This window comes from Ochotona curzoniae, unplaced genomic scaffold, assembly GCF_017591425.1.
Source record: "Ochotona curzoniae isolate NIBS_2020 unplaced genomic scaffold, NIBS_Ocur_1.0 contig_883, whole genome shotgun sequence".
NCBI lineage: Eukaryota > Metazoa > Chordata > Mammalia > Lagomorpha > Ochotonidae > Ochotona > Ochotona curzoniae.
The window spans coordinates 26,338,061-26,354,600 of record NW_024466599.1 but is presented as its reverse complement, the minus strand read 5'-3'; the positions used below and the strand labels follow the sequence as shown (position 1 = coordinate 26,354,600).

Genomic DNA, 16,540 nt, shown 5'->3' with positions numbered 1-16,540 from the left:
GGAGTGAACCATCTTACAGAAGATCTTCCTCTCTGTTTCTCCTCCTCTCTATATATCTGACTTTCCTATTAAAAAAATAAATAAACTTTTTTTTAAATGGAATTATATCATTTGAAACAAAATGCTCCCAACTAGAAACCATTATGCTCAGTGAAACAAGCCTATGCCAAAAGGACGAACTTCTATGTTCTTTCTGATATAAGGCAACCTTCATGCAAAATATAAGATCAATAAATATATAGACAAACATGTATATACATATATTATCTAGATGAACTGTATAAGGGAGACTAGCAAACTAAGAAGTGAACATACAATGCAGTATACATCTCTACTCCTGAATAAAAGACGGACTCCCAATGAAACAATTTTTTTTAAAGATTTATTTTTATTGGAAAGTCAGATATACAGAGAGGAGGAAAGACAGTGAGGAAGATCTTCCGTTTAATGATTCACTCCCCAAATGGCTGCAACAGCTGGAGCTAAGCCAATCCAAAGCCAGGAGCTTCATCCAGGTCTCCCACGTGGGTACAGGAACCTAAGACTTTGGACCATCCTCCACTGCTTTCCCAGGCCACAAGCAGGTGGTTGGATGGGAAGTGGGGCTGCCAGGATTAGAACCAGCACCCATATGGAACCCCGGTACATGCAAGGAGAAGACTTTAGCCACTAGGCTATTGTGTTGGGCCCCCAATGAAAGTATTAAACAAATCTTGATAATAGGATCCCAGACTTTCTATCATTGTCTATACCTATAATCTCATGATACACTTAAATAGTCAAATTATGAACTTGTAACTTGCTAAATGACTACACTTTCATAATTATATGAGGGGAAACAGTGAGGTGGGGGAGAAATGGGAGGTGGAAGAAGAAATCTATGCACTTATGGAACTGTATCATGAAAAATAAAAATTAAAGAAAAAAAAAGATTATCTCACAGGTAAGGGTGCCTTTTCAAGGCCCAGCTGCTCCACTTCCTATCCAGCTTCCTGCTAACATATCTAGGAAAACACCAGACGATGACCCAAGTGCTTGGGTCCCTGCACCCACCCACAGTGGATCCAGAAGAAGCTCCTGGCTCAGACCAGTCCAGCTCCAACCGCTGCAGCCCTCTGGGGAGTAAACTAAAGGATAGGTGATATTTCTCTCACTCTCTCCTTTTCTCTAATTCTGGTTTTCAAATAAATAAATGTGTTCTAAAAAGTGTCCTACAAAGTAATAATGCATCGAAATGGAATCCCTGGGGGACTCCAGACTGTCACTCACTCCCTGCGACCTTAGGAAAGCTTTTTAATGCAGACTGAGCATTGCTAATATTTCATGTAAGTTGAATACTCCTAATGTGAGAATCCCAAATGCTCCAAAATATAAAATCCTTTGAGCAGTGAAATGATGCCGCACACACAAAATGCCTCATGTGACCTCGTGCGGCAGGTCATAGTCAAAACACGGGTACACAAAAATGTTGCATGAAATTGCTTTCAGGCTATAAAGTGCACGTATGTTTATAAGTACAAAGTGTATATATATGAAACATGAATTTCATGTCTAGACAGATCCCTCTTCAGGATGGCTCATTTTATACATCAAAATTAAATATCCTGAATCTGAAACACTCTGACCCCCAAGTATTCCAGATAAGAGATCTTCGATCTGTTTTTCCAAGTCTCGGACTCCTCCTCCAAAATTGAGATACTCCATGCTTTGCAGGGTGGCTGTAAGGAGAACACAGGCATATTCACAGAAGGGCCTAACTCCAGTCGGCCATATGACAGGCTCTTAACTGCCATATTCCATCCCATCTCCTTCCTACACATGATGGAGCCTTTGAGGCATGAATTCTGAAGGAGGTAAGGACCAGTCTTCAACATGGAAGGGCTGATGTTTCCTTAAAGGCACTGCCTCTAAACAGAGACATATATAGCGCTCTTGGGTTCTCTAGTCTCCCTGTCCTTGACATTGGCAGAGATTTTGTTTGAAGACAATAAGTGAGTGGTTATGTAAATTATTATAAATTTAAATGATGGAATATTATACAGCCATTGAAATGTTTATAAAAATTTACTGAAACATGAAAAATGTTTATGCTATACCAAAGTTTAAAAAGAGAGAATAGATTTGTATATGTAGTATGCTCCTAACTATGCTAACTATGCAAAAAAGGGAATATGCTACAAAATAGACCCAATTATGAACTATAGTTTTCTCTAGGTGATGCTAGCTGGAGTGATTTTTCTATATATTTTCAATTTTTAACACATTCTCTAATACCAACATATCAAATTTATAACCAGAAAATAATAATGAAGTAAAATGTGTTGCTCTTTAACACCCTCGCTGAATTAGTATATTTCTCTTTGAATATGCAGCTGTTCTACCATGGCTGGAAGTAGACGATGCTTAGATCTTGGAACAAGCTTTGCTTCATAGAAGGTTGCTTGGAATTTAGATCTAACGCTTTTTCATTTATTACCTTGTTTCCCAATGTAGAGACTTAACCAAAATATCATTTAAAATTGTTTTTCAGTGGTGAGAAGAAACTCAACTCATATTTAACAAAAGCAACAGTTTTATAAATCCTTCTTAGCCCACCAATCTCACTAGGCCAGCAGTAAGACTCATTTACTCAGCCCTGCCACCCTCTTCCTGTTCTTGCAGGCCTCTTCCTCATGCACGTACAATATTAGTCTGCATTTGCCCCTCTCCAGACCCCAGGGGATGCAGTGAGCCTCTCTCGGGCAGCAGTAAACCTCCAGCAGCAGGCTGCATATGGGGAATCAGGACCTGGCGCCGAACAAAGCTTGCCCTAAGCATGTAGGTCCTCATTTTTCTCAGTTTCCGTTAATGGATCTGAAAGTCTGATTTTTTTTTTCTACTTCCAGATTTATCCATCATCTCACATTCCAACCCTTCCCATCCTTCTCATCCTCATGGCTCTGCCCAAGATCGTAAAGTCTCTATTTATGGGATGAAATGTGTGCGAGGCAGAAAGGTATGTTAAAAACCAGCTCTGATCAACCTCATATATAGATTTTTTTTTGCAAATGTGTCATTTGTCTCCCAAGTTTTGTGCTTTTGAAGTGCTTTTGGAGAGTCAATTATCCAAGTCCACCTTTTACCATGCCACAATTCCTCTAAAGCAGCAGATATCACCCCATAAAATAGAAAAGAAACTGGGGCACAGAAGAGAATTCCAAAGGCAAAAGAGTCACATTGGATAACAAGTTTTAACATACACTAAAATGGAGCCTAACACAAATATCAAGAGAGGGCCCCGCACGGTGGCCTAGTGGCTAAAGTCCTAGCCTTGAAAGTGCCGGGATTCCATATGGCCACCGGTTCTAATACCAGCAGCTCCACCTCCCATCTAGATCCCTGCTTATGGCCTTGGAAAGCAGTCGAGGATGACCCAAACCCTTGGGACCCTGCACCCGTGTGGGAGACCCGGAAGAAGCTCCTGCCATTGGCTTATCTCCAGCCATTGCACTCACTTGGGGAGTGAATCATTGGACGGAAGATCTTCCTCTCTGTCTCTCCGCCTCTCTGTATATCTGACTTTGTAATAAAAATAAATAAATCTTTAAAAAAAAAACAAGTAACAAGATAGGGATCGACACCACAATCATTCTCCAACTCTTCCTAAAATAGTAATACAGGAATTTTTCTAGTAGTTTCAACTCACGGCTTATAAAATCATGTCCAAACAACTGAACAAGACATACGAAGCCATTCTTAATATATCCCAATTTCCCTTCTAGTTCAAATTCGCTGACTACTAGTCCTTCTACCACCATCCCTGCCCACAGACCAGGTGGCAGAGACATGGGAACCACTCACTTCCAGCCCTTCCTCTGGTATACTACAAATATCTGCATTTCTGCTCAGCATCATCTAAGTGCCCCACTGCCCAGCTCTGCCCTCATCCTTCCTCCATCTGGAAAGCTCCTGCCTCCCCATTACATCTTGCCAAATGTCTTCTGCTTTACGTCTTCTTGAACTCCAGTAGGCAGTGTCAGACATTGTCTCCTCTGTTTTGCCCGCTTGACTGTCATCTCTGCAAGCAGAAATGCTCTGTCTGAGCCCTCATATTCCTGCTGCCTAGCAACTAAACCATAAGGAAAAATTAACAATTTCATAAGCTTCTTTTTTTTTTTTTTCCTAAGGAGAAACCAGACCTCATCAGGCCCTCCTCCTGTCCCCAGAAGCCTTGGAGCCTGGCTTTCATCCACATTGACGGATAGCATAGTGCTTGTCTAAGTTAATGCCCTAGACGATTAAAAGAGTACATGGGGCTCAATAATATGCCTTCAGAATAAAGGTTTGTTTAACTCCGGTCATTAAATTGAACTTTTAAGAAGCTCTCACACACTTGTTCCGTCTATTATTCTTTTCGAAAACATCTTTTTTTTACATATGTATTTATTTATTTTAAAGGCAGGGTAACAAAGACAAACAGAGAGAAGCATCTTCTGTTTTCTTGTTCACTCCCCAAATGAAGATAGCAGGCAAGGCAGGGCTAGGCTGAAGTCAGGAAACAGGAACTGCAGCCTGGTTTCCCATCTGGTTTATGGGGATCCAAGTACTTGGGCCACCCTCTCCTGCCTTCCTTGATACATTATCAGGAAGCCTGCACTGGCTCTCCATCATTGGATATCACCATCGCAAGCAGCATCTTATCCTGCTGCACCACAACACCGGCCCCTGAAGCATAACTGTCGAATAAAACATATCATTCAGATCTTATATGAAAATTATACTAATAAGGATATTATTAAAGCATCCCAATGGGTCTTTATTCCCATTGAAAGTTAGGACAGTTGGCCACTGACAGATAAGGAGGAAAAGGAAATCAAGAATGACCCTGCTCCTCTCCCTCCACCCTCCAAAACAATCACTTGCCTCTGGCAATGGTGTGTATGTTTGTGCCCAAGCACCATAATCCCTATGAGGAGACAACAGCCCTATCCTTGCCTGCCAGATGGCCAGGATGGATTCCAAACTGTAACAGCCTTCATGAATTAGGGCACTCATCCCAACTACCCTGACTCAGAGCCCAGAGGACACTTCTGAGAAAGGTCAGACCTGGAATGAAATAATTACGCATTAGGAACATGCAGCTTCCCTTCAATACTAACCCAGCACCAATGCAACTGATCCCAACACTCCTACCCACCAAGCCCTGAGCCCTCCTGTGTGACAACAAACGCATCTAAGTCACATCCATGTTTACAACCAAGGGCAAGTGTCTGGCCAGTGATTAAAATGCTGCTTGGGAATTCCCACATCCCATGTCAGACTGCCTAGGTTTGAGTCCCTGCTTCAGTTTTAATCCAGCTTCCTGACAATGCTATTTACTGGGAAGGAAATGTATGCTTTTGTCTCTGCCACCCAAGTGGGAGACCTGGATGGAGCCAGAAGTTCCAGGACGTCAGCCTAGGCCAACTCCAGCCACGGCAGGCATTTGTTAGCATGAACAAATGGACACAGGACCTCTCTCTCCTTCTCCCTGATAAATAGATAACCCTTGTAAAAAATAAAGCAAATCAAAATAAAATGTACTCCCTCAACACAGCTCTCCCATCAAGCTACTGTAAGCTTCTTTTAGCACCAAAATTTTCAAAAATGCATCTGTCTAGCAGACTCCTCCTCCTTCTCATTTATTTAGAGCTTTGATTTTTAATGACTGATGCTGCACCATTCAGAATGGATCCGGTCCTGGGCAGGCAAGCAGCAGCCGTGGAGGCCAAGGCAACTTCAGTGAACAGCCCTCATCACCTGGTCACCTGCTCCACCAGGTCACTCAACCAAACATGTACTCTAAGAAAAACATGAGATGCTGGAAAATCTCCTCGCTCCCTTTGCGTCACAGCTTTTTTCAGGTCTCCAAGTCTCTGTTCTGATGCAGAATATGAAGGTGGTCCCCATTCCCTTCTCATAGCTCCCACTCATAGTTCTGTATTCAGTCACTGCTGGATCCCTAGAAAACATCAAGCCACGTATCAGTGTCCCCCAAAAAGGTCATAAGGTTCTAAGAGTGTGACCTTGGGTCTGGCACAATGGATTATTGACTAATGAGTCAACCCCTTGTAAGTGCTGGGATCCCATGTGGATGTCTTCATGATCTGGAAGAAGCTCCTGGCTCCTGGCTCCTGGCTTCAGTCCGACTCAGTTCCATTCACTGCAGCCACTTGGGGAATGAACCAGTGGATGGAAGATCTTTCTCTGTGTCTCTCCTTCTCCCTGTAAATTTGATCTTTCATTCCAATAATACTAAGTAAATCTAAAAAAAAAATGTTAGTTTATTTTGCAATTGGTCCTTGCAGATGTAATTGGTTAAAATGAGATAATGCTGAAATAAGGCTAGCCCCTAATCTCATGCAACTGTTTCCTTACAAGAATGGGAAAATGGGGGAGGTAGGTACAGTGGCATGGCAAATTATATCCTCTGCCTGTGTTGCTGGTATCATCTATGGGCACTGGTTCATGCTCTGGCTGCTCCACTTCCAATTCAGCTCCTGGCAAAGCAACAAAGGAGGACCCACAGCTTGGGCCCTTACATCCATCATCCATGTGGGAGATCCAGAGGAAATTCCTGGCTCCTGACTTCAGACCAGGCCAGCTCTGGCCATTGCGGGCATTTGGGTAGTGAGCCAGAAAATGGAAAATCTCTCTGTCTCTACCTTTCTCTGTTTCTGTAACTTTGATTTTTGAGGGAGGGAGGGAGGGAGGGAGGGAGGGAGAGAGGGAGGGAAGGAAGGAAGGAAGGAAGGAAGGAAGGAAGGAAGGAAGGAAGGAAGGAAGGCCGGACCTCAGTCGTTTGCCCTCTGTTAGCAGCTGACTTCTTTCTCAATCCTGCTGCCTCACCTTCCCCCCACCCACAGCCCCCCGCCCAGAGACAGCACCCATCTCCCCTGGGGCAGCTTGTCCCAACCTAAAACCTACCTGATGGAATCCTTTTCTATTCTGAAAACCAAGAGAAACTTGAAAATGAAAGTCTGCTTTTCATGTACTTGAAGTTCTATATGAACCCCTTAGAAACATTTTTTCATCTACCATTCTTAATCGAGAAAGCAAGTTTTGACAAACCAAAGGCTGTAATCCGGCCTTAGAAACCCAACACTGATGAATGCTCCTGAGGAGATGTACTCCTATCTTGTTTCTACTTGTGTTCTGTTCAATATTTTCACTATAAAATGTAGCCATGTTCTGGGCGTGATTTTAAAAAGCAAAAATTTGATGTTTAAGTGGCAGAAGCAGGCATTTGGCATAGTGGCTAAGAAAAGTAAAGGCTGAAATTAAAAGTGAATATAACTAGCAGTTCTTTTGTTTTCATACACATCATTTGGAAAAGCTACTTTGGATACCACTAGTTCGCCTAGTCATGAGTAAAACGCAAAGAAGAAAATCCTGTGTTGCTTCAGTAGATAATCCAAGTGACTGCACATGTTCAAGGAGTGCCATAAAGCTGGGTTACAGGCAACCCTTTCAAATCCTATTACCATGTTCTCATTTGCGCAAAACCCTTCTGCAACCATCGCACATTTAGCACATTTCCAAAATACAGAAATGGATAGAATAGAGATCTCACCAATAGATCATAACCAGTTGCAGACAGTAATGTTGAAGAAAAGAAAACCTTAATAATATGGATCTTGACAAATAGAAACAGTAGAAAAAAACAAATATTGTGAGAGAATTAGTGTTATGTTGCAAATATTTGGTCAAAAAATGAAGATTTCCTCATTTGCCAGATCAAAGACTTGGCAGCAACTGGCCTTTTTGGCAACTCCAGTTACTGCGTTACATCTTTCTTCCTTGGGGGATGGGGCGGGGGGACACTAAGCAACATGTTTTTCCTTTCTTGCTCTTTTTTCCTCCAAAGCCTTAGTTGTCCGTGATTGAGACTGAGACGGTTCAATAAATCACAATCTCTCCTGTACCAGACTTCTAAGTTTATCAAGAGAGACAAGGGAGTAAAACAGAAGGAGCACATGTTAGCGCCTCTGTGATTAATAAAGGCAACTGTACCCCCGGGAGGCTCCAAAAGAAGTCCGGAGAGTTCATCAACCAAACCTGCTTCAAAGCCACTCTTCATCCAAGCCTGAAGATCTCTTCCTATTCTATTTCCACCTCACATAGCATTGATTCCACAAAAGGCAAAAATAACACCATCAAAAACACTCCAACAATAATATGCTAACTGCCAGAGGTATAAATTTAAGCCCGCGGTCTATGAAGTTGAAACAGAGCAATTAAAGTCCTCAAAATAAACCTCTTCATCAATTTTAAGTCTTAGCAAAGGAAACTTCCAATGGGGATTCAAGCCTAAAGTCAGATTTATATATATATTCAATTAGAATATTTTCTATATGTATAAATATATATTCAAATCTGAACAAATCTTTCAAATGTTGTCTTTCTGGCGATGTAACTGTCCTAAGAACCTCTCCTAATAAAGGAAATTTAATAAGGCTAAAGAATACTAAAAGTTTTAATGCCTAAAAGTTAAGCAGCAAGGCAATAACAAAAATTGATCATGGTCAAAAGTTATGTTAAGATAAATCAGTAAAATAAGCTAACTCAAACACGGAAGCCAACAGCCACCCCAGGAACGCGTGGATCTCCGGCAGCCTAGAACTTGAACCTCAGTGAGCCGTAAGCAGCACTGTTTATATCCTGAGGATTCCAAGAAGCCGAAGGAAGCTTGCTGATGAAGCCTTGTAACCCAAAGACACGTTTTTGCATCTTCTTTGGCAATCCACGTAGGGATATCAGATGATTTTCCCCAGGAAATCATTTTTGAAAGTGCCACTTTTTGAATTATTGCATTTTTGAAAGTGCCCCTTAAGGTTTTGCAGACGTTTTGAGGACTGTGTCCCAATTCCATTAATGCCAAAATTTCTTTTATTTCAGTGTGTAACTTTTATGATACATGAGCATTTTAATGATATATACACCACATTATGACATCAGATTCTCCATTTAATAACATGCTTGAAGAAATAGGAGACATTTTTCAGATTGGAGCAAAAATTGCGACAGATGGATATACCTAATAGGTTAATAGACATTATAATTTGTCTACTAATACAGAAAATAGAACAGCATTACTGATAAGATTATGGCATATGAGACTCCTTAGGAATACAATTTAGACTTTCAAACTTTTTATCTTAAGTACGTTAGAGTAGAGTTTCAAATCATGCATAAATGTTTGTCTACGCAGGACCACCATGAAGAAAAGAACTGCCTACTTAAATCCTTACTTCACACATCGCTTTAATTTGGAAATACCATAAACACTTTACTTGCCAAAAATTGAATCCTAATAAAAAGTATTAGTTTTTAAAGTGTAAATAAGGTTATCTCTAAGATATTTTTAAAAGAAAGTGCAAAGAACTTATATTCAACAATTGCCCCCCGCCAGAAGTGTTAGTTGCTGTGGACAGTATGGCAATACATTGTTATTGTTCATTTAAAATTGAAGCCAAATTTTTTTTATAAGTAACTAAGTTTGTCAGATCAATTTGACACTCGAAGCTGACCTTGCCATCTAGGTTATGTCTCAGGCATTTTCCAAAATTTAAATGATCTGTTGTTCATCATCGTAATGTTGATTTAAAAAAAAAATACAGCATTTATCAAAACTTTTTACTGGCAAAGATGCATTCAGATTGACAGTCATAATATTTTCTAAATATTAGTAACTACTGAGTTATATAGGCTTGAAGAGAACTTTGTATAATCCATAATCATTCAGTAAGTCTTGGTAAAGACGTATCGTTACTTCATAGAGATTTAGAAAGCAAATCATCAAGCAACTGAGTAAATCATCGTTTTGCAAGTCTTGTGGTTTCCAGGTCTTTGCTTTCAACAAACTCAAAAGTGTTCCTTAAAGGGCAGTCATTTGTCTAGCAGTTAAGATGCCCACTGGGGGGGTCCGCATTCCCTATCTGTGTGAGTTCAAGTCCTAAGTCTGCTCATGCTTGAAGCCTCCTGTGGATGTGCACAAGAGAAGGTGTAGGTGATGGTTCAGGGAATCAGATCCCTGCCATCCACACAAGAGACCCAGACAGAAGTCCTGGCTGCCAGCTTTGTCCTGCCCCAGCCCCAGCCAACTAGTGCTGGCATGTGGGTAGTGAACAAGAGAAGGGCAGATCTCTCCATTCAAAAGAGAGAGAGAATACACAAATACATCATGTTTTAAAAGCAAACATAAAGATGCACTCAGAAAAAATACAATATCCTTTTATGTCTTCAAAAACACTAAATACTAGGAATAGAGAGGAAATTTCTCAACCTGATAAAGAGCATCTTTGAAAAGACCGCAGCTAACATCATACTTAATAGTAAAAACCTGAACACTTACCCCAAAGCCAAGGGACAGAGCAGCGTGTGCTGCCAAGGCGTCTACTCAGCATCATGCTGGAGTTTCTAGCCAGAGCAACTGGACAAGAAAAATAAATAAAAGGCATATGCATCAAAAATGGAAAATACAGCTAACTCCATCTTACATGAGAGGTTTTCAAAAACCTCATGGAAAGACTGCACATAGATTTCAAACACTTTTTGCATCAAAATAAACTTGCCTTTTTATTCCATTTTCTATGAACCCTTTGAAGCAATCTCTCGTTTAGAATAACTTAAAGAATTCACTTTTTAAATTATTAGAACTAGTAAGTTCAGCAAGGTCACAGAATAAGATTGATATACAAAACTCAGTTTTATACACCAGTCATAAACAATCCAAAAATGAGGAAATAATTTCATCTAGAATGCCTCAAAAAAAAAAAAAACGAATAAAGTGGCTAGGAGTAAATTTAACATTGAAAACTATAAAACAACATTGAAAGCATTAAAAGGGCCTAAAAGTGGGGGAAAAAACATCCTACTAATTAATGGATTTAAAGACTGAATTTTATCATACAGAGTAATACATTCCAGACTGACATACAAATTCAATATACTATATCAAAATCCTAACAGGATTTTTACAGGAATTGGCAAACTGGTCCTACAATTCATATGGAAATCTATGGAGACTAGAAAGATTAAAAAAAAAAAAAACTTTATACAAAGAGCAAATTGTACCCACTTTCCTGTAGCCCTTGAACCTTTTTACCCAAATTAACTATGTAAAGATTGTCAAAATAAAAAAAGGAAAAAAAGGAGTAAGATGTAGGGCTGGCGTGAAGACAACAGAAGACCTGCTATGCCACTACATCAGTGTTCCCACGTGGACGCCGGTCTGAGTCCCAACCACTCCACTTCCAATCCACACTCTGCAAGTGTACCTGGGAAAGCAGCAGAGGATGGCCGGGGTGCTTGGGTCCCCCCACCCAGGAAGAGACCAGGAAGAGGTTCTTGGCTCCTGGCTTCCATCTGGATCAACTCCAACATTGAGACCACTGGAGAAGTGAACCAGAAGATAGAATATTTCTGTCTCTATTTCCATAAATCTTGCTTTCAAATAAAAATAAATATTGAAAAAAAGTTGGGCCTTCAGCCTCATACATGTTAACATATATGGATGTACATGCATAAAAATAGTTAATAAGTATATGGATATACAGATATACATGGATTCAAATGTATCACAGATCTAATAGTAAGGATTAAAATAGTAAAATTCTTGGAAGAAAGCATGAGAATATAGCTCAATGACAGATTTGACGATGGATTCTTAACTCTCGCATTAACATGACAAACCACAGAAGAATAGATAAGTTAAACTTCACCAAAGTTAAAAACTTTTGTACTTCGAAGGATATTATCAAGAAGGTAAACAGACAATTCATAAAATGGGGTATTTGCAAAGCATACATCAGTTAGGTGACTTATACTCAAAATATATGAGAAATTCTTTTAATTTCATGATATAAAGACATATAACACAATGAAAAGGTGTGAAAAAAAACCTGGATAGACATTTTCCCAAAGAAGACATATAAAGGTGTGTGTGTGTGTGTGTGTGTGTGTGTGTGTGTGTGTGTGTGTGTGGTTCCTAGTCTTTCCGTGCAACAAACTTTAAAGTGTTACATAAGAGCCAGGCATTTGGTCTGGCAGTTAAGACACCCTTGCGATGCCTACCGCTCATACCTGAGTTTAGGAGTTCAAGTGCTGGCTCTGCTCCTCCTGACCCCAGGTTCCTGCTAATGCACACCTTGGGAGGTGTAGACGAAGGTTCAAGCAATAATGGATGGATTCCTAGCTCCTGGTTTCTTCCCGGCCTCGCCTGAGCTGCTACAGGTCATTTGGGAAATAAATCAGATGAAAGATTTTTTTTTCTCTCTCTCTCTGTTATATTGTCTTCCAAATAAAGAAATAAAGCCTTAGAAATAAATTCACAAACTACTTTGTATCTCTGAAAAATAGATGACAGATAAGCAGATAGTTAATAATCTCAGGAGATTGCTCAACATTATTGGTCATTCATAGCATGCCAATCAAAACCCTGAGATATTTACTATTGTTCACCGAGGAAGATGACTACCATTAAAAAGATAATCACATGTTGGAGAGAATATGAAGGAACTGGAATTCTTATCGATTTCTGGTGGAAATATGAAATAGAACAGCTGTTTTGGAAAAGTTGTGTAATTACTCAAAAAAAAGTTGAACACTGATATATCCAATGGAATATTATTCAATGGAAAAGAAGGATTTACACAGAAGGGGTGCTCAAAAAGCTCATGGATATGTGGAAAACTGAACATATTCCAAGATTTTTATATCAAAATAAATTCAGCTTTTAATCCCATTTTTGTGAGCGGTTGGAAGTACCATGGTACATGCTATACTCAAAAACATGACGCTTTGTTAAGAAGCCGGCAAGTGAAGATAACATGTTTATCACCTCATGTGCAGGAGAGATCTAGAAACACAGCATGTAGAGAGGCACGAAGCAAAGCATCGGCTGTCCGGGTGAGGGCTGACTGCCGACGGCGAGAAGGAACCTCTAGAGTGCGGGAAGAGTTCTAACCGGGAGTGCGCTGGCGCTTGCGCGATCCACAGCGCATACTAAACATCCTCCGAGCTCCCCTTGAGGATAAATGCAAACTAGATCTCAGTAGAGCTGTTTTAAAATAACACACAGTTTCCCACACTTAAATTAACACATTTTCCTCCCTGTTATTTAAGCAAATGGCTATTAATCTTCTGTCATGTCCTAAACATATTTCATGGGACAGGTCCTGGGTATGACACATTGACTATTAGTTATCATCTTGTTTGTATCGTGTCAGCCCTAGAATGAAGATGTAACTACATCCATTTTTCAGAAGAATGTACCTAGATGTACACACACCCTAGGTTATCTGATCAGAATCACAGACTTAGGAAAGAAGTGATGAAGTTTCAATTTAAACCTGAGTTTGCCTCACCTCAGAGCCCAGGCTCGGTCCCCCACCCATCACACTGCTGGGCTGAGGACTGGGAAGGGTTCCTCTCAGCAAAAGAAAGGAGCTTGGTTGCCCAGGTAACCACATTCTCAATGTCAAACTGCATCGCACGCTCTCTGTCAGGCAAATCTTCGAGGATTTAAAACTGCTGCTGACATAAAATGGGGGCTGAACAAGTGACAAGAAGATCGCGATGGCCCAAGGTCAACCGAGTCTCTCTGGCCAAAACTTCCAAATGGTTCAGCTGGTCACAGAAGAGATGAAATTGATGTCTCTAGTTAGGGCATCCACTGGTCTCCCAAGAAAGTCATTTAAATGCAAATTCTAAAACTCCATGCTGATTCCTGGACCAATACACAGAACCTCAGAATATGGGGTTTTTTTCTTTTTTTTTTTTTAACAACCCTAAGAGAATTGTTAAAAAATCCCAGACATCAAAGATAAAGGGACCCATCTGAATACTGCCTTTGGACATTAATTCGCTGTGGCATCTTGCCAAGTTATTACCTTTCCATCTAGTTTCCTTATGTAAAAATGTTGCTGCTAATAAGCATCTCTTGAAATTTTCATAAATCTGTAATTGCTCAAGAAAGCGTTCAATTAGCAGTTGTTTTTATTGATGTGTGTGTTTCCTGAGAGCCTGGCGAGGAGATTGGCCAGCAGTCCAGACTGAACGTTTTTTCTCACAAACAGGTCTGCAGCTGACAAGCTACTGGGTTGGATGAAATCAACCCAACAGGGAGAGCGAAATATCCCAGGCCCTCAGGGAACTGCTGACTTACGTCCTTTGTAGAATGTTTTAATATTTGAAGCTGAACATTATTCACTCACAATTTATTGTTTGGTCTTCAAAAATGATACTAAAAAAAAGAGGTGAGAGAAACCATGTGGCAAAGGTGCCACCTAGTGGCAGCTGCAGGCTATGCACATGGCACTTGCCAGCAGCGGCAATCTAAACTAATCCTTGAAACATTCAATCCATTGCTTTCTTACGTACAAACTGCCATTGTCAAGAAAATAATTAATGATACAGACCCAGGTTTCTAGGTAAATCTTTTCACCAAGGATTATTGAATAATAAGATATTAGAAATGTAAGGTGCTCAACAGTGCAAAATGGGTCAAATACTTTTCAGTACATCCTTATAGATAGTAAGCTTTCAAATAGCTATGTTTCAAAAAAAATCCATATTATAATATTACAGAAAACGCTGACCATAAAGCAAGATATGAATAGTTCAATGATTAAGCAAAACTGGTGTCCATGCAGATTCACGGAAAAATGTTTACAGTGGTCATATCTAAAATGGTATCCCAAATCACAGCCTAAGTCATTGTGGCTAATACCCTATCTTGGGTTATGTTTTCTTACATATTCTTCCACTGAATCATCCTTAAAAGCCTATGAGTGAGTACATTGTTCATTTACACATGAAAAAAATGAATTTGGCACCTGGACAAAATCAAATACATTTTGTTACAAGGCTAGGATTAGAAGGCAGTTCTATCTACAAATGTAAGTTTGTAAGCAATATGTCACACTACTTCACAGACACTTCTCGCTCTAAGGACTCTGGTGAACTTTTAGGTTGAGTCGCCGAGTTTACAGATGAGGACACAGGACCACAGGACATGACTTGCCCACACACTGAAGAAGAAGTACCACATTCTCTTCATTGCACAACCATCCAGCCAGGGTGGCCCCCAATCACTCACGCCCCCAGGCAATGAGCTTGGGGTTTTGGTTCTCATTTTGCACCACTTCTCTATTGCTGGTAACCAGAAACGTTTGGATCCACCCTGTTATTCAATGGTCAAATTACATACTCCAAGTGGTACTGGGTTAGCCTTTGAACTTCTGGGGAAAGTGAACGTCTACAGAATCAAGTTTTTACCACCACAAAGCCAATGAGAGGAAGAGAGAAAGGCACAGGGATGCCTCGAGTAGAATTGGTCCAAGACCACCAGACAAGCTAAGCTCTTGAAGCAGGATGTCCCCCAAATTCATCCCCTTAACTAGGACACTGGAGCGTGAAAGGAGATGCCCCCCGATTATCATAATCACTGTATGGGTTACATGGGGCTATTGTCACAAGTACCAAGTTGAAGGGCAAGGGACAGGTGAATTATCACAGAGTCTCAGATTAGAAACAGGGAGGTAAGGCTGGAGTTGAGTGTCCAGTAGTTGAATTTCTCTATACCAATACCTAAGTGGCACTTTTCTGGTGCTGTGATAGGAGTGGTTGAAGGATACAAAAGACCTCAGAGATTTTTAAATCAGCCTGCACACCAAGTGTGTATGAGCATAGAATTCGCCAGAAAGCTTGTTGTTGTTCTTTTCCATTATACGGTTTTGTAGCTATAGGTCTTCCCCTTTCACTCCCCCTCCCTGTCTCCCTTCCCCATTGTCCCTTGTATTTTACGATAACTTAGTCCTTCAGCTGTAATCACGACTCCACCCTCTCCAGAAAGCTTCACCCATTTCGTTTCCTCTAGCTCCACTTCTCACTTCAGCTTTAATCCTATGACTAAAGTATTTCACCATTTTTAATTTATTTTTTGTGCCTGAAAATTGAAAAACGTCATTAGATATCCATCTCTTTTTCCATCCTTAAATCTGACGTAGCCTTGTAATCATCAAGGCAGGGCAAAGAATCATCTAAATGCGTATGTATGGAGAAGAATAACTGATTTTCCCCTTTCAATCAAATTCGCTACATTTCAGTGATGATGGAGATCTCTGAGGGCTACCTGGTACATCATGCTGGGCCCCAGTGTCAGCTCTGATTACAACCCAGGGCATCTCTGGCCAGTCAACCAGCCTCAACATCAGTGTCTGTGTCCTAAGGATTCCATAGCCAACCTTGCATCTGAATCCCTTCTAAAATTGGCTCAGAACCCACTGCTACTCGTTCATGTATCGAACAAATCCACCATACACCAATAACTGCCCTTTCCAGTGCCTGTATTATAAAAGACAAAGGTAGATTTTTTAAAAAGCAAATATTTTACATAAATAAATTGTACATTAAGTTAGAAGATAATCAAAGGAAGTAGGGGGCTGGCAACGTGTGGGTCCTGACTGTTCCACTTCAGATCCAGCTTCCTGTTAATGAGCTTGGGCCCTTGCCACTGCCA

At 40.5% G+C, this 16,540-nt stretch overlaps 1 long non-coding RNA gene across 1 annotated transcript in view; it reads right to left on the bottom strand.

The window, feature by feature from the left end:
* Positions 1-16,540, bottom strand: part of LOC121164818 — a 133,466-nt gene that overhangs the window by 106,936 nt on the left and 9,990 nt on the right. The window contains exon 2 of the long non-coding RNA XR_005885166.1: positions 10,373-10,450. This is a non-coding gene — a long non-coding RNA (uncharacterized LOC121164818). The remainder of the gene's footprint in view (positions 1-10,372; positions 10,451-16,540) is intronic.